At 37.0% G+C, this 21,824-nt stretch overlaps 11 non-coding genes across 11 annotated transcripts; all 11 read right to left on the bottom strand.

The window, feature by feature from the left end:
• Positions 1–935: 935 nt before the first annotated feature.
• Positions 936–1,008, bottom strand: TRNAK-UUU (transfer RNA lysine (anticodon UUU)). The gene has a single exon. It is a non-coding gene; the product is annotated as a tRNA-Lys (tRNA).
• Positions 1,009–2,522: 1,514 nt separating this feature from the next.
• On the bottom strand, positions 2,523–2,613 carry TRNAR-UCU (transfer RNA arginine (anticodon UCU)). The gene is given in 2 exon segments: positions 2,523–2,558; positions 2,577–2,613. It is a non-coding gene; the product is annotated as a tRNA-Arg (tRNA).
• A 327-nt stretch (positions 2,614–2,940) lies between these two features.
• Positions 2,941–3,013, bottom strand: TRNAK-UUU (transfer RNA lysine (anticodon UUU)). The gene has a single exon. It is a non-coding gene; the product is annotated as a tRNA-Lys (tRNA).
• A 1,514-nt stretch (positions 3,014–4,527) lies between these two features.
• Positions 4,528–4,618, bottom strand: TRNAR-UCU (transfer RNA arginine (anticodon UCU)). Its single transcript is given in 2 exon segments — positions 4,528–4,563; positions 4,582–4,618. It is a non-coding gene; the product is annotated as a tRNA-Arg (tRNA).
• A 1,913-nt stretch (positions 4,619–6,531) lies between these two features.
• TRNAR-UCU (transfer RNA arginine (anticodon UCU)) lies at positions 6,532–6,622 on the bottom strand. Its single transcript is given in 2 exon segments — positions 6,532–6,567; positions 6,586–6,622. It is a non-coding gene; the product is annotated as a tRNA-Arg (tRNA).
• Positions 6,623–6,949: 327 nt separating this feature from the next.
• TRNAK-UUU (transfer RNA lysine (anticodon UUU)) lies at positions 6,950–7,022 on the bottom strand. The gene has a single exon. It is a non-coding gene; the product is annotated as a tRNA-Lys (tRNA).
• Positions 7,023–8,953: 1,931 nt separating this feature from the next.
• TRNAK-UUU (transfer RNA lysine (anticodon UUU)) lies at positions 8,954–9,026 on the bottom strand. The gene has a single exon. It is a non-coding gene; the product is annotated as a tRNA-Lys (tRNA).
• Positions 9,027–10,957: 1,931 nt separating this feature from the next.
• On the bottom strand, positions 10,958–11,030 carry TRNAK-UUU (transfer RNA lysine (anticodon UUU)). The gene has a single exon. It is a non-coding gene; the product is annotated as a tRNA-Lys (tRNA).
• Positions 11,031–12,959: 1,929 nt separating this feature from the next.
• On the bottom strand, positions 12,960–13,032 carry TRNAK-UUU (transfer RNA lysine (anticodon UUU)). The gene has a single exon. It is a non-coding gene; the product is annotated as a tRNA-Lys (tRNA).
• Positions 13,033–16,967: 3,935 nt separating this feature from the next.
• Positions 16,968–17,040, bottom strand: TRNAK-UUU (transfer RNA lysine (anticodon UUU)). Its single transcript has one exon. It is a non-coding gene; the product is annotated as a tRNA-Lys (tRNA).
• Positions 17,041–18,969: 1,929 nt separating this feature from the next.
• On the bottom strand, positions 18,970–19,042 carry TRNAK-UUU (transfer RNA lysine (anticodon UUU)). Its single transcript has one exon. It is a non-coding gene; the product is annotated as a tRNA-Lys (tRNA).
• Positions 19,043–21,824: the final 2,782 nt, after the last annotated feature.

Below are 21,824 nucleotides of genomic sequence, written 5' to 3'. Positions count from 1 at the left end.
GCCTGAACAGGGACTTGAACCCTGGGCCCTCAGATTAAAAGTCTGATGCTCTCCCGACTGAGCTATCCAGGCTCAGAGAGGGCGCTCCACAAAATGACCTTTTCAACATTTGGAAGTGTCCCAACTATCACTACGTTTCTTAAGATGGTTGCCGGTATTAAGTACTGAATACGCGGAATATAATAATGAAATGGTACTTCAAGCATTTGAAATCTCTTCAGTAAATTTAACCTTATTGTAAGTCCTGAAATTGCTACTATCTCATTTTTTTTGCTGACTTAGAATTCATATGTTTTTATTGACATTGTAAAATTAAGGAAGGGCCCAAAATCTCACTTCTGAGTAAATTACATTTTCATAAGTACAGCTGCCAATTTCCTCTTCTGCAAAGATTGCGTAACTTGAATAGTATCTATTTAAAATAGACTTCCTTTCACTGCCCTTTTTGGTGAAGCAGAAGCATGCATGCACTGTTTATTACTCTTTTAAACAGTTATGAAATAAATAGGGATAAAAGTGACTCTGGTGGGATTCCAACCCACAACCTTTGAATATCTTTTTTACATTCACCTAGAAGTCAAATGCGCTATCCATTGCGCCACAGAGCCAATACACTCTGATGAGGTGCAGAGATATTCTGAAATGAAATAATGTTGATCAGCTTTATAAAGTTCATTTGATACTATAACCATGGATTTATTTTGAATATTGAATTGGGGAAATTATATTCACCGTCTCAAGTTACATGATACCTTAGGTAAATCTACGTACGACTTAAGTTTAGTCAAATGGCACATGATATATGAGGCAGATGTGCATTTCACAACTCCATGAAAGACGTTTTTGCAATTTTAGTAATGGAATATCTTATTCGTCATGCAGGGGAACACAAAAAGAGCATCCAATTAGAGTAATTTTTCTTTAAAGGAAGCAACTGCCTGAACAGGGACTTGAACCCTGGACCCTCAGATTAAAAGTCTGATGCTCTACCGACTGAGCTATCCAGGCTCTGCTATACTCTGTCTTAAAATCAGCTAAACAAATGTGGACGTACACTGACCTACACTCTGTGTATTAATATGGTTACATATATTAGCAATCAAATGTGTAGAGTTTAATAACAAATTGATGTTTTAACCCCTTCCATGCTCATGTCGAGCTCAGCTTGTCGTGCAGTACACTTGTCGTGTGCTTATGACGAGCTGAGCTCGTCATGAACAATGGATTTACAGATCATTCAGCACAGGAGGAAAATCTCCTGTAGCATTGAAGGTGTTAAGCATTTGAAATTTCAGCAGCACACGTTATCCATTTTAAATCCTGAAATTTGTACTATCTCATTTTCGGCTGACTTAGAAATCATGTGTCTAAAATGACATTGTGAAATCAATAAAGTGCCAAATACTATTACTACCTACTAAATTACATTTTCAGCAGTATCTTTGGGAATTTCCTCTTGGGCATAGATTATGCAATGTTTTCAAAGCAAACAGTCTCTGTTTAAGTAGACTTTCTTTCACTGCCATTTTGGTAAATGTTTCTGGTGATGCAGACGCAGGCATTGCTTGTTACTGTTTCAATTAGTTATAAAATAGGAGGAGGGATAAAATTGACCCAGCTGGTGTTTGAACACAAAGCCTTTGAATGCTTTTGCTACATTCGTCTAGGACTCCAAGCCGCTATCCATTGCACTAGAGATCCGACCTGATTCAACACGGTGATCAGAGATTCACAAATAAAAAGATGACCTATCAGCTGTTGACCAACTTTATCAAGTTAATCGGACACTACCTTACATTTTGAACATTGAATTGGGTAAAAGATAATCAACAAACTACATGATACAGTTTGGATAAGTCTTCTTAACCCTTGTCAAAGAATGTAGAAGACAGATGGGTATGTAATGACTTGATTAAGACTTTTTTGAAACATCTCTGATAGGACTCCCCATTCATTGGATCCTGAAAAGAGTATGCAATTGATATACCTTTTCTTTAACCAAGCCGCCTGAACAGGGACTTGAACCCTGGGCCCTCAGATTAAAAGTCTGATGCTCTCCCGACTGAGCTATCCAGGCTCGAAGAGGGCGCTCCACAAAATGACCTTATCAACATTTGGAAGTGTCCCAACTATCACTACGTTTCTTAAGATGGTTGCCGGTATTAAGTACTGAATACGCGGAATATAATAATGAATTGGTACTTCAAGCATTTGAAATCTCTTCAGTAAATTTAACCTTATTGTAAGTCCTGAAATTGCTACTATCTCATTTTTTTTGCTGACTTAGAATTCATATGTTTTTATTGACATTGTAAAATTAAGGAAGGGCCCAAAATCTTACTTCTGAGTAAATTACATTTTCATAAGTACAGCTGCCAATTTCCTCTTCTGCAAAGATTGCGTAACTTGAATAGTATCTATTTAAAATAGACTACCTTTCACTGCCCTTTTTGGTGAAGCAGAAGCATGCATGTACTGTTTATTACTCTTTTAAACAGTTATGAAATAAATAGGGATAAAAGTGACTCTGGTGGGATTCGAACCCACAACCTTTGAATATCTTTTTTACATTCACCTAGAAGTCCAATGCGCTATCCATTGCGCCACAGAGCCAATACACTCTGATGAGGTGCAGAGATATTCTGAAATGAAATAATGTTGATCAGCTTTATAAAGTTCATTTGATACTATAACCATGGATTTATTTTGAATATTGAATTGGGGAAATTATATTCACCGTCTCAAGTTACATGATACCTTAGGTAAATCTACGTACGACTTAAGTTTAGTCAAATGGCACATGATATATGAGGCAGATGTGCATTTCACAACTCCATGAAAGACGTTTTTGCAATTTTAGTAATGGAATATCTTATTCGTCATGCAGGGGAACACAAAAAGAGCATCCAATTAGAGTAATTTTTCTTTAAAGGAAGCAACCGCCTGAACAGGGACTTGAACCCTGGACCCTCAGATTAAAAGTCTGATGCTCTACCGACTGAGCTATCCAGGCTCTGCTATACTCTGTCTTAAAATCAGCTAAACAAATGTGGACGTACACTGACCTACACTCTGTGTATTAATATGGTTACATATATTAGCAATCAAATTTGTAGAGTTTAATAACAAATTGATGTTTTAACCCCTTCCATGCTCATGACGAGCTCAGCTCGTCGTGCAGTACACTTGTCGTGTGCTTATGACGAGCTGAGCTCGTCATGAACAATGGATTTACAGATCATTCAGCACAGGAGGAAAATCTCCTGTAGCATTGAAGGTGTTAAGCATTTGAAATTTCAGCAGCACACGTAATCCATTTTAAATCCTGAAATTTGTACTATCTCATTTTCGGCTGACTTAGAAATCATGTGTCTAAAATGACATTGTGAAATCAATAAAGTGCCAAATACTATTACTACCTACTAAATTACATTTTCAGCAGTATCTTTGGGAATTTCCTCTTGGGCATAGATTATGCAATGTTTTCAAAGCAAACAGTCTCTGTTTAAGTAGACTTTCTTTCACTGCCATTTTGGTAAATGTTTCTGGTGATGCAGACGCAGGCATTGCTTGTTACTGTTTCAATTAGTTATAAAATAAGAGGAGGGATAAAATTGACCCAGCTGGTGTTTGAACACAAAGCCTTTGAATGCTTTTGCTACATTCGTCTAGGACTCCAAGCCGCTATCCATTGCACTAGAGATCCGACCTGATTCAACACGGTGATCAGAGATTCACAAATAAAAAGATGACCTATCAGCTGTTGACCAACTTTATCAAGTTAATCGGACACTACCTTACATTTTGAACATTGAATTGGGTAAAAGATAATCAACAAACTACATGATACAGTTTGGGTAAGTCTTCTTAACCCTTGTCAAAGAATGTAGAAGACAGATGGGTATGTAATGACTTGATTAAGACTTTTTTGAAACATCTCTAATAGGACTCCCCATTCATTGGATCCTGAAAAGAGTATGCAATTGATATACCTTTTCTTTAACCAAGCCTCCTAAACAGGGACTTGAACCCTGGGCCCTCAGATTAAAAGTCTGATGCTCTCCCGACTGAGCTATCCAGGCTCGGAGACGGCGCTCCACAAAATGACCTTATCAACATTTGGAAGTGTCCCAACTATCACTACGTTTCTTAAGATGGTTGCCGGTATTAAGTACTGAATACGCGGAATATAATAATGAATTGGTACTTCAAGCATTTGAAATCTCTTCAGTAAATTTAACCTTATTGTAAGTCCTGAAATTGCTACTATCTCATTTTTTTTGCTGACTTAGAATTCATATGTTTTTATTGACATTGTAAAATTAAGGAAGGGCCCAAAATCTTACTTCTGAGTAAATTACATTTTCATAAGTACAGCTGCCAATTTCCTCTTCTGCAAAGATTGCGTAACTTGAATAGTATCTATTTAAAATAGACTTCCTTTCACTGCCCTTTTTGGTGAAGCAGAAGCATGCATGCACTGTTTATTACTCTTTTAAACAGTTATGAAATAAATAGGGATAAAACTGACTCCGGTGGGATTCGAACCCACAACCTTTGAATATCTTTTTTACATTCACCTAGAAGTCCAATGCGCTATCCATTGCGCCACAGAGCCAATACACTCTGATGAGGTGCAGAGATATTCTGAAATGAAATAATGTTGATCAGCTTTATAAAGTTCATTTGATACTATAACTATGGATTTATTTTGAATATTGAATTGGGGAAATTATATTCACCGTCTCAAGTTACATGATGCCTTAGGTAAATCTACGTACGACTTAAGTTTAGTCAAATGGCACATGATATATGAGGCAGATGTGCATTTCACAACTCCATGAAAGACGTTTTTGCAATTTTAGTAATGGAATATCTTATTCGTCATGCAGGGGAACACAAAAAGAGCATCCAATTAGAGTAATTTTTCTTTAAAGGAAGCAACCGCCTGAACAGGGACTTGATCCCTGGACCCTCAGATTAAAAGTCTGATGCTCTACCGACTGAGCTATCCAGGCTCTGCTATACTCTGTCTTAAAATCAGCTAAACAAATGTGGACGTACACTGACCTACACTCTATGTATTAATATGGTTACATATATTAGCAATCAAATTTGTAGAGTTTAATAACAAATTGATGTTTTAACCCCTTCCATGCTCATGACGAGCTCAGCTCGTCGTGCAGTACACTTGTCGTGTGCTTATGACGAGCTGAGCTCGTCATGAACAATGGATTTACAGATCATTCAGCACAGGAGGAAAATCTCCTGTAGCATTGAAGGTTTTAAGCATTTGAAATTTCAGCAGCACACGTAATCCATTTTAAATCCTGAAATTTGTACTATCTCATTTCGGCTGACTTAGAAATCATGTGTCTAAAATGACATTGTGAAATCAATAAAGTGCCAAATACTATTACTACCTACTAAATTACATTTTCAGCAGTATCTTTGGGAATTTCCTCTTGGGCATAGATTATGCAATGTTTTCAAAGCAAACAGTCTCTGTTTAAGTAGACTTTCTTTCACTGCCATTTTGGTAAATGTTTCTGGTGATGCAGACGCAGGCATTGCTTGTTACTGTTTCAATTAGTTATAAAATAAGAGGAGGGATAAAATTGACCCAGCTGGTGTTTGAACACAAAGCCTTTGAATGCTTTTGCTACATTCGTCTAGGACTCCAAGCCGCTATCCATTGCACTAGAGATCCGACCTGATTCAACACGGTGATCAGAGATTCACAAATAAAAAGATGACCTATCAGCTGTTGACCAACTTTATCAAGTTAATCGGACACTACCTTACATTTTGAACATTGAATTGGGTAAAAGATAATCAACAAACTACATGATACAGTTTGGGTAAGTCTTCTTAACCCTTGTCAAAGAATGTAGAAGACAGATGGGTATGTAATGACTTGATTAAGACTTTTTTGAAACATCTCTAATAGGACTCCCCATTCATTGGATCCTGAAAATAGTATGCAATTGATATACCTTTTCTTTAACCAAGCCGCCTGAACAGGGACTTGAACCCTGGGCCCTCAGATTAAAAGTCTGATGCTCTCCCGACTGAGCTATCCAGGCTCGGAGAGGTCGCTCCACAAAATGACCTTATCAACATTTGGAAGTGTCCCAACTATCACTACGTTTCTTAAGATGGTTGCCGGTATTAAGTACTGAATACGCGGAATATAATAATGAATTGGTACTTCAAGCATTTGAAATCTCTTCAGTAAATGTAACCTTGTTGTAAGTCCTGAAATTGCTACTATCTCATTTTTTTTGCTGACTTAGAATTCATATGTTTTTATTGACATTGTAAAATTAAGGAAGGGCCCAAAATCTTACTTCTGAGTAAATTACATTTTCATAAGTACAGCTGCCAATTTCCTCTTCTGCAAAGATTGTGTAACTTGAATAGTATCTATTTAAAATAGACTTCCTTTCACTGCCCTTTTTGGTGAAGCAGAAGCATGCATGCACTGTTTATTACTCTTTTAAACAGTTATGAAATAAATAGGGATAAAACTGACTCTGGTGGGATTCGAACCCACAACCTTTGAATATCTTTTTTACATTCACCTAGAAGTCCAATGCACTATCCATTGCGCCACAGAGCCAATACGCTATGATTAGGTGCAGAGATATTCTGAAATGAAATAATGTTGATCAGCTTTATAAAGTTCATTTGATACTATAACCATGGATTTATTTTGAATATTGAATTGGGGAAATTATATTCACCGTCTCAAGTTACATGATACCTTAGGTAAGTCTACGTACGACTTAAGTTTAGTCAAATGGCACATGATATATGAGGCAGATGTGCATTTCACAACTCCATGAAAGACGTTTTTGCAATTTTAGTAATGGAATATCTTATTCGTCATGCAGGGGAACACAAAAAGAGCATCCAATTAGAGTAATTTTTTTTTAAAGGAAGCAACTGCCTGAACAGGGACTTGAACCCTGGACCCTCAGATTAAAAGTCTGATGCTCTACCGACTGAGCTATCCAGGCTCTGCTATACTCTGTCTTAAAATCAGCTAAACAAATGTGGACGTACACTGACCTACACTCTGTGTATTAATATGGTTACATATATTAGCAATCAAATTTGTAGAGTTTAATAACAAATTGATGTTTTAACCCCTTCCATGCTCATGACGAGCTCAGCTCGTCGTGCAGTACACTTGTCGTGTGCTTATGACGAGCTGAGCTCGTCATGAACAATGGATTTACAGATCATTCAGCACAGGAGGAAAATCTCCTGTAGCATTGAAGGTGTTAAGCTTTGAAATTTCAGCAGCACACGTAATCCATTTTAAATCCTGAAATTTGGACTATCTCATTTTCGGCTGACTTAGAAATCATGTGTCTAAAATGACATTGTGTAATCAATAAAGTGCCAAATACTATTACTACCTACTAAATTACATTTTCAGCAGTATCTTTGGGAATTTCCTCTTGGGCATAGATTATGCAATGTTTTCAAAGCAAACAGTCTCTGTTTAAGTAGACTTTCTTTCACTGCCATGTTGGTAAATGTTTCTGGTGATGCAGACGCAGGCATTGCTTGTTACTGTTTCAATTAGTTATAAAATAAGAGGAGGGATAAAATTGACCCAGCTGGTGTTTGAACACAAAGCCTTTGAATGCTTTTGCTACATACGTCTAGGACTCCAAGCCGATATCCATTGCACTAGAGATCCGACCTGATTCAACACGGTGATCAGAGATTCACAAATAAAAAGATGACCTATCAGCTGTTGACCAACTTTATCAAGTTAATCGGACACTACCTTACATTTTGAACATTGAATTGGGTAAAAGATAATCAACAAACTACATGATACAGTTTGGGTAAGTCTTCTTAACCCTTGTCAAAGAATGTAGAAGACAGATGGGTATGTAATGACTTGATTAAGACATTTTTGAAACATCTCTAATAGGACTCCCCATTCATTGGATCCTGAAAAGAGTATGCAATTGATATACCTTTTCTTTAACCAAGCCGCCTGAACAGGGACTTGAACCCTGGGCCCTCAGATTAAAAGTCTGATGCTCTCCCGACTGAGCTATCCAGGCTCGGAGAGGTCGCTCCACAAAATGACCTTATCAACATTTGGAAGTGTCCCAACTATCACTACGTTTCTTAAGATGGTTGCCGGTATTAAGTACTGAATACGCGGAATATAATAATGAATTGGTACTTCAAGCATTTGAAATCTCTTCAGTAAATTTAACCTTATTGTAAGTCCTGAAATTGCTACTATCTCATTTTTTTTGCTGACTTAGAATTCATATGTTTTTATTGACATTGTAAAATTAAGGAAGGGCCCAAAATCTTACTTCTGAGTAAATTACATTTTCATAAGTACAGCTGCCAATTTCCTCTTCTGCAAAGATTGCGTAACTTGAATAGTATCTATTTAAAATAGACTTCCTTACACTTACCTTTTTGGTGAAGCAGAAGCATGCATGCACTGTTTATTACTCTTTTAAACAGTTATGAAATAAATAGGGATAAAACTGACTCTGGTGGGATTCGAACCCACAACCTTTGAATATCTTTTTTACATTCACCTAGAAGTCCAATGCACTATCCATTACGCCACAGAGCCATTACGCTCTGATGAGGTGCAGAGATATTCTGAAATGAAATAATGTTGATCAGCTTTATAAAGTTCATTTGATACTATAACCATGGATTTATTTTGAATATTGAATTGGGGAAATTATATTCACCGTCTCAAGTTACATGATACCTTAGGTAAATCTACGTACGACTTAAGTTTAGTCAAATGGCACATGATATATGAGGCAGATGTGCATTTCACAACTCCATGAAATACGTTTTTGCAATTTTAGTAATGGAATATCTTATTCGTCATGCAGGGGAACACAAAAAGAGCATCCAATTAGAGTAATTTTTTTTTAAAGGAAGCAACTGCCTGAACAGGGACTTGAACCCTGGACCCTCAGATTAAAAGTCTGATGCTCTACCGACTGAGCTATCCAGGCTCTGCTATACTCTGTCTTAAAATCAGCTAAACAAATGTGGACGTACACTGACCTACACTCTGTGTATTAATATGGTTACATATATTAGCAATCAAATTTGTAGAGTTTAATAACAAATTGATGTTTTAACCCCTTCCATGCTCATGACGAGCTCAGCTCGTCGTAAAGTACACTTGTCGTGTGCTTATGACGAGCTGAGCTCGTCATGAACAATGGATTTACAGATCATTCAGCACAGGAGGAAAATCTCCTGTAGCATTGAAGGTGTTAAGCTTTGAAATTTCAGCAGCACACGTAATCCATTTTAAATCCTGAAATTTGGACTATCTCATTTTCGGCTGACTTAGAAATCATGTGTCTAAAATGACATTGTGTAATCAATAAAGTGCCAAATACTATTACTACCTACTAAATTACATTTTCAGCAGTATCTTTGGGAATTTCCTCTTGGGCATAGATTATGCAATGTTTTCAAAGCAAACAGTCTCTGTTTAAGTAGACTTTCTTTCACTGCCATGTTGGTAAATGTTTCTGGTGATGCAGACGCAGGCATTGCTTGTTACTGTTTCAATTAGTTATAAAATAAGAGGAGGGATAAAATTGACCCAGCTGGTGTTTGAACACAAAGCCTTTGAATGCTTTTGCTACATACGTCTAGGACTCCAAGCCGATATCCATTGCACTAGAGATCCGACCTGATTCAACACGGTGATCAGAGATTCACAAATAAAAAGATGACCTATCAGCTGTTGACCAACTTTATCAAGTTAATCGGACACTACCTTACATTTTGAACATTGAATTGGGTAAAAGATAATCAACAAACTACATGATACAGTTTGGGTAAGTCTTCTTAACCCTTGTCAAAGAATGTAGAAGACAGATGGGTATGTAATGACTTGATTAAGACATTTTTGAAACATCTCTAATAGGACTCCCCATTCATTGGATCCTGAAAAGAGTATGCAATTGATATACCTTTTCTTTAACCAAGCCGCCTGAACAGGGACTTGAACCCTGGGCCCTCAGATTAAAAGTCTGATGCTCTCCCGACTGAGCTATCCAGGCTCGGAGAGGTCGCTCCACAAAATGACCTTATCAACATTTGGAAGTGTCCCAACTATCACTACGTTTCTTAAGATGGTTGCCGGTATTAAGTACTGAATACGCGGAATATAATAATGAATTGGTACTTCAAGCATTTGAAATCTCTTCAGTAAATTTAACCTTATTGTAAGTCCTGAAATTGCTACTATCTCATTTTTTTTGCTGACTTAGAATTCATATGTTTTTATTGACATTGTAAAATTAAGGAAGGGCCCAAAATCTTACTTCTGAGTAAATTACATTTTCATAAGTACAGCTGCCAATTTCCTCTTCTGCAAAGATTGCGTAACTTGAATAGTATCTATTTAAAATAGACTTCCTTACACTTACCTTTTTGGTGAAGCAGAAGCATGCATGCACTGTTTATTACTCTTTTAAACAGTTATGAAATAAATAGGGATAAAACTGACTCTGGTGGGATTCGAACCCTTAACCTTTGAATATCTTTTTTACATTCACCTAGAAGTCCAATGCACTATCCATTACGCCACAGAGCCATTACGCTCTGATGAGGTGCAGAGATATTCTGAAATGAAATAATGTTGATCAGCTTTATAAAGTTCATTTGATACTATAACCATGGATTTATTTTGAATATTGAATTGGGGAAATTATATTCACCGTCTCAAGTTACATGATACCTTAGGTAAATCTACGTACGACTTAAGTTTAGTCAAATGGCACATGATATATGAGGCAGATGTGCATTTCACAACTCCATGAAATACGTTTTTGCAATTTTAGTAATGGAATATCTTATTCGTCATGCAGGGGAACACAAAAAGAGCATCCAATTAGAGTAATTTTTTTTTAAAGGAAGCAACTGCCTGAACAGGGACTTGAACCCTGGACCCTCAGATTAAAAGTCTGATGCTCTACCGACTGAGCTATCCAGGCTCTGCTATACTCTGTCTTAAAATCAGCTAAACAAATGTGGACGTACACTGACCTACACTCTGTGTATTAATATGGTTACATATATTAGCAATCAAATTTGTAGAGTTTAATAACAAATTGATGTTTTAACCCCTTCCATGCTCATGACGAGCTCAGCTCGTCGTAAAGTACACTTGTCGTGTGCTTATGACGAGCTGAGCTCGTCATGAACAATGGATTTACAGATCATTCAGCACAGGAGGAAAATCTCCTGTAGCATTGAAGGTGTTAAGCTTTGAAATTTCAGCAGCACACGTAATCCATTTTAAATCCTGAAATTTGGACTATCTCATTTTCGGCTGACTTAGAAATCATGTGTCTAAAATGACATTGTGAAATCAATAAAGTGCCAAATACTATTACTACCTACTAAATTACATTTTCAGCAGTATCTTTGGGAATTTCCTCTTGGGCATAGATTATGCAATGTTTTCAAAGCAAACAGTCTCTGTTTAAGTAGACTTTCTTTCACTGCCATGTTGGTAAATGTTTCTGGTGATGCAGACGCAGGCATTGCTTGTTACTGTTTCAATTAGTTATAAAATAAGAGGAGGGATAAAATTGACCCAGCTGGTGTTTGAACACAAAGCCTTTGAATGCTTTTGCTACATTCGTCTAGGACTCCAAGCCGATATCCATTGCACTAGAGATCCGACCTGATTCAACACGGTGATCAGAGATTCACAAATAAAAAGATGACCTATCAGCTGTTGACCAACTTTATCAAGTTAATCGGACACTACCTTACATTTTGAACATTGAATTGGGTAAAAGATAATCAACATGTCAAACTACATGATACAGTTTGGGTAAGTCTTCTTAACCCTTGTCAAAGAATGTAGAAGACAGATGGGTATGTAATGACTTGATTAAGATGTTTTTGAAACATCTCTAATAGGACTCCCTATTCCCTGAAAAGAGTATGCAATTGATATACCTTTTCTTTAACCAAGCCGCCTGAACAGGGACTTGAACCCTGGGCCCTCAGATTAAAAGTCTGATGCTCTCCCGACTGAGCTATCCAGGCTCGGAGAGGTCGCTCCACAAAATGACCTTATCAACATTTGGAAGTGTCCCAACTATCACTACGTTTCTTAAGATGGTTGCCGGTATTAAGTACTGAATACGCGGAATATAATAATGAATTGGTACTTCAAGCATTTGAAATCTCTTCAGTAAATTTAACCTTATTGTAAGTCCTGAAATTGCTACTATCTCATTTTTTTTGCTGACTTAGAATTCATATGTTTTTATTGACATTGTAAAATTAAGGAAGGGCCCAAAATCTTACTTCTGAGTAAATTACATTTTCATAAGTACAGCTGCCAATTTCCTCTTCTGCAAAGATTGCGTAACTTGAATAGTATCTATTTAAAATAGACTTCCTTTCACTGCCCTTTTTGGTGAAGCAGAAGCATGCATGCACTGTTTATTACTCTTTTAAACAGTTATGAAATAAATAGGGATAAAACTGACTCTGTTGGGATTCGAACCCACAACCTTTGAATATCTTTTTTACATTTACCTAGAAGTCCAATGCGCTATCCATTGCACCACAGAGCCAATACGCTCTGATTAGGTGCAGAGATATTCTGAAATGAAATAATGTTGATCAGCTTTATAAAGTTCATTTGATACTATAACCATGGATTTATTTTGAATATTGAATTGGGGAAATTATATTCACCGTCTCAAGTTACATGATACCTTAGGTAAGTCTACGTACGACTTAAGTTTAGTCAAATGGCACATGATATATGAGGCAGATGTGCATTTCACAACTCCATGAAAGACGTTTTTGCAATTTTAGTAATGGAATATCTTATTCGTCATGCAGGGGAACACAAAAAGAGCATCCAATTAGAGTAATTTTTCTTTAAAGGAAGCAACCGCCTGAACAGGGACTTGAACCCTGGACCCTCAGATTAAAAGTCTGATGCTCTACCGACTGAGCTATCCAGGCTCTGCTATACTCTGTCTTAAAATCAGCTAAACAAATGTGGACGTACACTGACCTACACTCTATGTATTAATATGGTTACATATATTAGCAATCAAATTTGTAGAGTTTAATAACAAATTGATGTTTTAACCCCTTCCATGCTCATGACGAGCTCAGCTCGTCGTGCAGTACACTTGTCGTGTGCTTATGACGAGCTGAGCTCGTCATGAACAATGGATTTACAGATCATTCAGCACAGGAGGAAAATCTCCTGTAGCATTGAAGGTGTTAAGCATTTGAAATTTCAGCAGCACACGTAATCCATTTTAAATCCTGAAATTTGTACTATCTCATTTCGGCTGACTTAGAAATCATGTGTCTAAAATGACATTGTGAAATCAATAAAGTGCCAAATACTATTACTACCTACTAAATTACATTTTCAGCAGTATCTTTGGGAATTTCCTCTTGGGCATAGATTAAGCAATGTTTTCAAAGCAAACAGTCTCTGTTTAAGTAGACTTTCTTTCACTGCCATTTTGGTAAATGTTTCTGGCGATGCAGACGCAGGCATTGCTTGTTACTGTTTCAATTAGTTATAAAATAGGAGGAGGGATAAAATTGACCCAGCTGGTGTTTGAACACAAAGCCTTTGAATGCTTTTGCTACATTCGTCTAGGACTCCAAGCCGCTATCCATTGCACTAGAGATCCGACCTGATTCAACACGGTGATCAGAGATTCACAAATAAAAAGATGACCTATCAGCTGTTGACCAACTTTATCAAGTTAATCGGACACTACCTTACATTTTGAACATTGAATTGGGTAAAAGATAATCAACAAACTACATGATACAGTTTGGGTAAGTCTTCTTAACCCTTGTCAAAGAATGTAGAAGACAGATGGGTATGTAATGACTTGATTAAGACTTTTTTGAAACATCTCTAATAGGACTCCCCATTCATTGGATCCTGAAAAGAGTATGCAATTGATATACCTTTTCTTTAACCAAGCCGCCTGAACAGGGACTTGAACCCTGGGCCCTCAGATTAAAAGTCTGATGCTCTCCCGACTGAGCTATCCAGGCTCGGAGAGGTCGCTCCACAAAATGACCTTATCAACATTTGGAAGTGTCCCAACTATCACTACGTTTCTTAAGATGGTTGCCGGTATTAAGTACTGAATACGCGGAATATAATAATGAATTGGTACTTCAAGCATTTGAAATCTCTTCAGTAAATGTAACCTTGTTGTAAGTCCTGAAATTGCTACTATCTCATTTTTTTTGCTGACTTAGAATTCATATGTTTTTATTGACATTGTAAAATTAAGGAAGGGCCCAAAATCTTACTTCTGAGTAAATTACATTTTCATAAGTACAGCTGCCAATTTCCTCTTCTGCAAAGATTGCGTAACTTGAATAGTATCTATTTAAAATAGACTTCCTTTCACTGCCCTTTTTGGTGAAGCAGAAGCATGCATGCACTGTTTATTACTCTTTTAAACAGTTATGAAATAAATAGGGATAAAACTGACTCTGTTGGGATTCGAACCCACAACCTTTGAATATCTTTTTTACATTTACCTAGAAGTCCAATGCGCTATCCATTGCGCCACAGAGCCAATACGCTCTGATTAGGTGCAGAGATATTCTGAAATGAAATAATGTTGATCAGCTTTATAAAGTTCATTTGATACTATAACCATGGATTTATTTTGAATATTGAATTGGGGAAATTATATTCACCGTCTCAAGTTACATGATACCTTAGGTAAGTCTACGTACGACTTAAGTTTAGTCAAATGGCACATGATATATGAGGCAGATGTGCATTTGCAAGTCTATGAAAGACGTTTTTGCAATTTTAGTAATGGAATATCTTATTCGTCATGCAGGGGAACACAAAAAGAGCATCCAATTAGAGTAATTTTTCTTTAAAGGAAGCAACCGCCTGAACAGGGACTTGAACTCTGGACCCTCAGATTAAAAGTCTGATGCTCTACCGACTGAGCTATCCAGGCTCTGCTATACTCTGTCTTAAAATCAGCTAAACAAATGTGGACGTACACTGACCTACACTCTGTGTATTAATATGGTTACATATATTAGCAATCAAATTTGTAGAGTTTAATAACAAATTGATGTTTTAACCCCTTCCATGCTCATGACTAGCTCAGCTCGTCGTGCAGTACACTTGTCGTGTGCTTATGACGAGCTGAGCTCGTCATGAACAATGGATTTACAGATCATTCAGCACAGGAGGAAAATCTCCTGTAGCATTGAAGGTGTTAAGCATTTGAAATTTCAGCAGCACTCGTAATCCATTTTAAATCCTGAAATTTGGACTATCTCATTTTCGGCTGACTTAGAAATCATGTGTCTAAAATGACATTGTGTAATCAATAAAGTGCCAAATACTATTACTACCTACTAAATTACATTTTCAGCAGTATCTTTGGGAATTTCCTCTTGGGCATAGATTATGCAATGTTTTCAAAGCAAACAGTCTCTGTTTAAGTAGACTTTCTTTCACTGCCATGTTGGTAAATGTTTCTGGTGATGCAGACGCAGGCATTGCTTGTTACTGTTTCAATTAGTTATAAAATAAGAGGAGGGATAAAATTGACCCAGCTGGTGTTTGAACACAAAGCCTTTGAATGCTTTTGCTACATACGTCTAGGACTCCAAGCCGATATCCATTGCACTAGAGATCCGACCTGATTCAACACGGTGATCAGAGATTCACAAATAAAAAGATGACCTATCAGCTGTTGACCAACTTTATCAAGTTAATCGGACACTACCTTACATTTTGAACATTGAATTGGGTAAAAGATAATCAACAAACTACATGATACAGTTTGGGTAAGTCTTCTTAACCCTTGTCAAAGAATGTAGAAGACAGATGGGTATGTAATGACTTGATTAAGACATTTTTGAAACATCTCTAATAGGACTCCCCATTCATTGGATCCTGAAAAGAGTATGCAATTGATATACCTTTTCTTTAACCAAGCCGCCTGAACAGGGACTTGAACCCTGGGCCCTCAGATTAAAAGTCTGATGCTCTCCCGACTGAGCTATCCAGGCTCGGAGAGGTCGCTCCACAAAATGACCTTATCAACATTTGGAAGTGTCCCAACTATCACTACGTTTCTTAAGATGGTTGCCGGTATTAAGTACTGAATACGCGGAATATAATAATGAATTGGTACTTCAAGCATTTGAAATCTCTTCAGTAAATTTAACCTTATTGTAAGTCCTGAAATTGCTACTATCTCATTTTTTTTGCTGACTTAGAATTCATATGTTTTTATTGACATTGTAAAATTAAGGAAGGGCCCAAAATCTTACTTCTGAGTAAATTACATTTTCATAAGTACAGCTGCCAATTTCCTCTTCTGCAAAGATTGCGTAACTTGAATAGTATCTATTTAAAATAGACTTCCTTACACTTACCTTTTTGGTGAAGCAGAAGCATGCATGCACTGTTTATTACTCTTTTAAACAGTTATGAAATAAATAGGGATAAAACTGACTCTGGTGGGATTCGAACCCACAACCTTTGAATATCTTTTTTACATTCACCTAGAAGTCCAATGCACTATCCATTACGCCACAGAGCCATTACGCTCTGATGAGGTGCAGAGATATTCTGAAATGAAATAATGTTGATCAGCTTTATAAAGTTCATTTGATACTATAACCATGGATTTATTTTGAATATTGAATTGGGGAAATTATATTCACCGTCTCAAGTTACATGATACCTTAGGTAAATCTACGTACGACTTAAGTTTAGTCAAATGGCACATGATATATGAGGCAGATGTGCATTTCACAACTCCATGAAATACGTTTTTGCAATTTTAGTAATGGAATATCTTATTCGTCATGCAGGGGAACACAAAAAGAGCATCCAATTAGAGTAATTTTTTTTTAAAGGAAGCAACTGCCTGAACAGGGACTTGAACCCTGGACCCTCAGATTAAAAGTCTGATGCTCTACCGACTGAGCTATCCAGGCTCTGCTATACTCTGTCTTAAAATCAGCTAAACAAATGTGGACGTACACTGACCTACACTCTGTGTATTAATATGGTTACATATATTAGCAATCAAATTTGTAGAGTTTAATAACAAATTGATGTTTTAACCCCTTCCATGCTCATGACGAGCTCAGCTCGTCGTAAAGTACACTTGTCGTGTGCTTATGACGAGCTGAGCTCGTCATGAACAATGGATTTACAGATCATTCAGCACAGGAGGAAAATCTCCTGTAGCATTGAAGGTGTTAAGCTTTGAAATTTCAGCAGCACACGTAATCCATTTTAAATCCTGAAATTTGGACTATCTCATTTTCGGCTGACTTAGAAATCATGTGTCTAAAATGACATTGTGAAATCAATAAAGTGCCAAATACTATTACTACCTACTAAATTACATTTTCAGCAGTATCTTTGGGAATTTCCTCTTGGGCATAGATTATGCAATGTTTTCAAAGCAAACAGTCTCTGTTTAAGTAGACTTTCTTTCACTGCCATGTTGGTAAATGTTTCTGGTGATGCAGACGCAGGCATTGCTTGTTACTGTTTCAATTAGTTATAAAATAAGAGGAGGGATAAAATTGACCCAGCTGGTGTTTGAACACAAAGCCTTTGAATGCTTTTGCTACATTCGTCTAGGACTCCAAGCCGATATCCATTGCACTAGAGATCCGACCTGATTCAACACGGTGATCAGAGATTCACAAATAAAAAGATGACCTATCAGCTGTTGACCAACTTTATCAAGTTAATCGGACACTACCTTACATTTTGAACATTGAATTGGGTAAAAGATAATCAACATGTCAAACTACATGATACAGTTTGGGTAAGTCTTCTTAACCCTTGTCAAAGAATGTAGAAGACAGATGGGTATGTAATGACTTGATTAAGATGTTTTTGAAACATCTCTAATAGGACTCCCTATTCCCTGAAAAGAGTATGCAATTGATATACCTTTTCTTTAACCAAGCCGCCTGAACAGGGACTTGAACCCTGGGCCCTCAGATTAAAAGTCTGATGCTCTCCCGACTGAGCTATCCAGGCTCGGAGAGGTCGCTCCACAAAATGACCTTATCAACATTTGGAAGTGTCCCAACTATCACTACGTTTCTTAAGATGGTTGCCGGTATTAAGTACTGAATACGCGGAATATAATAATGAATTGGTACTTCAAGCATTTGAAATCTCTTCAGTAAATTTAACCTTATTGTAAGTCCTGAAATTGCTACTATCTCATTTTTTTTGCTGACTTAGAATTCATATGTTTTTATTGACATTGTAAAATTAAGGAAGGGCCCAAAATCTTACTTCTGAGTAAATTACATTTTCATAAGTACAGCTGCCAATTTCCTCTTCTGCAAAGATTGCGTAACTTGAATAGTATCTATTTAAAATAGACTTCCTTTCACTGCCCTTTTTGGTGAAGCAGAAGCATGCATGCACTGTTTATTACTCTTTTAAACAGTTATGAAATAAATAGGGATAAAACTGACTCTGTTGGGATTCGAACCCACAACCTTTGAATATCTTTTTTACATTTACCTAGAAGTCCAATGCGCTATCCATTGCACCACAGAGCCAATACGCTCTGATTAGGTGCAGAGATATTCTGAAATGAAATAATGTTGATCAGCTTTATAAAGTTCATTTGATACTATAACCATGGATTTATTTTGAATATTGAATTGGGGAAATTATATTCACCGTCTCAAGTTACATGATACCTTAGGTAAGTCTACGTACGACTTAAGTTTAGTCAAATGGCACATGATATATGAGGCAGATGTGCATTTCACAACTCCATGAAAGACGTTTTTGCAATTTTAGTAATGGAATATCTTATTCGTCATGCAGGGGAACACAAAAAGAGCATCCAATTAGAGTAATTTTTCTTTAAAGGAAGCAACCGCCTGAACAGGGACTTGAACCCTGGACCCTCAGATTAAAAGTCTGATGCTCTACCGACTGAGCTATCCAGGCTCTGCTATACTCTGTCTTAAAATCAGCTAAACAAATGTGGACGTACACTGACCTACACTCTATGTATTAATATGGTTACATATATTAGCAATCAAATTTGTAGAGTTTAATAACAAATTGATGTTTTAACCCCTTCCATGCTCATGACGAGCTCAGCTCGTCGTGCAGTACACTTGTCGTGTGCTTATGACGAGCTGAGCTCGTCATGAACAATGGATTTACAGATCATTCAGCACAGGAGGAAAATCTCCTGTAGCATTGAAGGTGTTAAGCATTTGAAATTTCAGCAGCACACGTAATCCATTTTAAATCCTGAAATTTGTACTATCTCATTTCGGCTGACTTAGAAATCATGTGTCTAAAATGACATTGTGAAATCAATAAAGTGCCAAATACTATTACTACCTACTAAATTACATTTTCAGCAGTATCTTTGGGAATTTCCTCTTGGGCATAGATTAAGCAATGTTTTCAAAGCAAACAGTCTCTGTTTAAGTAGACTTTCTTTCACTGCCATTTTGGTAAATGTTTCTGGCGATGCAGACGCAGGCATTGCTTGTTACTGTTTCAATTAGTTATAAAATAGGAGGAGGGATAAAATTGACCCAGCTGGTGTTTGAACACAAAGCCTTTGAATGCTTTTGCTACATTCGTCTAGGACTCCAAGCCGCTATCCATTGCACTAGAGATCCGACCTGATTCAACACGGTGATCAGAGATTCACAAATAAAAAGATGACCTATCAGCTGTTGACCAACTTTATCAAGTTAATCGGACACTACCTTACATTTTGAACATTGAATTGGGTAAAAGATAATCAACAAACTACATGATACAGTTTGGGTAAGTCTTCTTAACCCTTGTCAAAGAATGTAGAAGACAGATGGGTATGTAATGACTTGATTAAGACTTTTTTGAAACATCTCTAATAGGACTCCCCATTCATTGGATCCTGAAAAGAGTATGCAATTGATATACCTTTTCTTTAACCAAGCCGCCTGAACAGGGACTTGAACCCTGGGCCCTCAGATTAAAAGTCTGATGCTCTCCCGACTGAGCTATCCAGGCTCGGAGAGGTCGCTCCACAAAATGACCTTATCAACATTTGGAAGTGTCCCAACTATCACTACGTTTCTTAAGATGGTTGCCGGTATTAAGTACTGAATACGCGGAATATAATAATGAATTGGTACTTCAAGCATTTGAAATCTCTTCAGTAAATGTAACCTTGTTGTAAGTCCTGAAATTGCTACTATCTCATTTTTTTTGCTGACTTAGAATTCATATGTTTTTATTGACATTGTAAAATTAAGGAAGGGCCCAAAATCTTACTTCTGAGTAAATTACATTTTCATAAGTACAGCTGCCAATTTCCTCTTCTGCAAAGATTGCGTAACTTGAATAGTATCTATTTAAAATAGACTTCCTTTCACTGCCCTTTTTGGTGAAGCAGAAGCATGCATGCACTGTTTATTACTCTTTTAAACAGTTATGAAATAAATAGGGATAAAACTGACTCTGTTGGGATTCGAACCCACAACCTTTGAATATCTTTTTTACATTTACCTAGAAGTCCAATGCGCTATCCATTGCGCCACAGAGCCAATACGCTCTGATTAGGTGCAGAGATATTCTGAAATGAAATAATGTTGATCAGCTTTATAAAGTTCATTTGATACTATAACCATGGATTTATTTTGAATATTGAATTGGGGAAATTATATTCACCGTCTCAAGTTACATGATACCTTAGGTAAGTCTACGTACGACTTAAGTTTAGTCAAATGGCACATGATATATGAGGCAGATGTGCATTTGCAAGTCTATGAAAGACGTTTTTGCAATTTTAGTAATGGAATATCTTATTCGTCATGCAGGGGAACACAAAAAGAGCATCCAATTAGAGTAATTTTTCTTTAAAGGAAGCAACCGCCTGAACAGGGACTTGAACTCTGGACCCTCAGATTAAAAGTCTGATGCTCTACCGACTGAGCTATCCAGGCTCTGCTATACTCTGTCTTAAAATCAGCTAAACAAATGTGGACGTACACTGACCTACACTCTGTGTATTAATATGGTTACATATATTAGCAATCAAATTTGTAGAGTTTAATAACAAATTGATGTTTTAACCCCTTCCATGCTCATGACTAGCTCAGCTCGTCGTGCAGTACACTTGTCGTGTGCTTATGACGAGCTGAGCTCGTCATGAACAATGGATTTACAGATCATTCAGCACAGGAGGAAAATCTCCTGTAGCATTGAAGGTGTTAAGCATTTGAAATTTCAGCAGCACTCGTAATCCATTTTAAATCCTGAAATTTGGACTATCTCATTTTCGGCTGACTTAGAAATCATGTGTCTAAAATGACATTGTGAAATCAATAAAGTGCCAAATACTATTACTACCTACTAAATTACATTTTCAGCAGTATCTTTGGGAATTTCCTCTTGGGCATAGATTAAGCAATGTTTTCAAAGCAAACAGTCTCTGTTTAAGTAGACTTTCTTTCACTGCCATTTTGGTAAATGTTTCTGGCGATGCAGACGCAGGCATTGCTTGTTACTGTTTCAATTAGTTATAAAATAGGAGGAGGGATAAAATTGACCCAGCTGGTGTTTGAACACAAAGCCTTTGAATGCTTTTGCTACATTCGTCTAGGACTCCAAGCCGCTATCCATTGCACTAGAGATCCGACCTGATTCAACACGGTGATCAGAGATTCACAAATAAAAAGATGACCTATCAGCTGTTGACCAACTTTATCAAGTTAATCGGACA

The sequence above is a fragment of the Lissotriton helveticus genome, chromosome 1_1 (genome assembly GCF_964261635.1).
Source record: "Lissotriton helveticus chromosome 1_1, aLisHel1.1, whole genome shotgun sequence".
Taxonomy (NCBI): Eukaryota; Metazoa; Chordata; class Amphibia; order Caudata; family Salamandridae; genus Lissotriton; species Lissotriton helveticus.
Note: the sequence above shows the minus strand (reverse complement) of the source record. Positions and strands in the feature narration are given on the sequence as shown.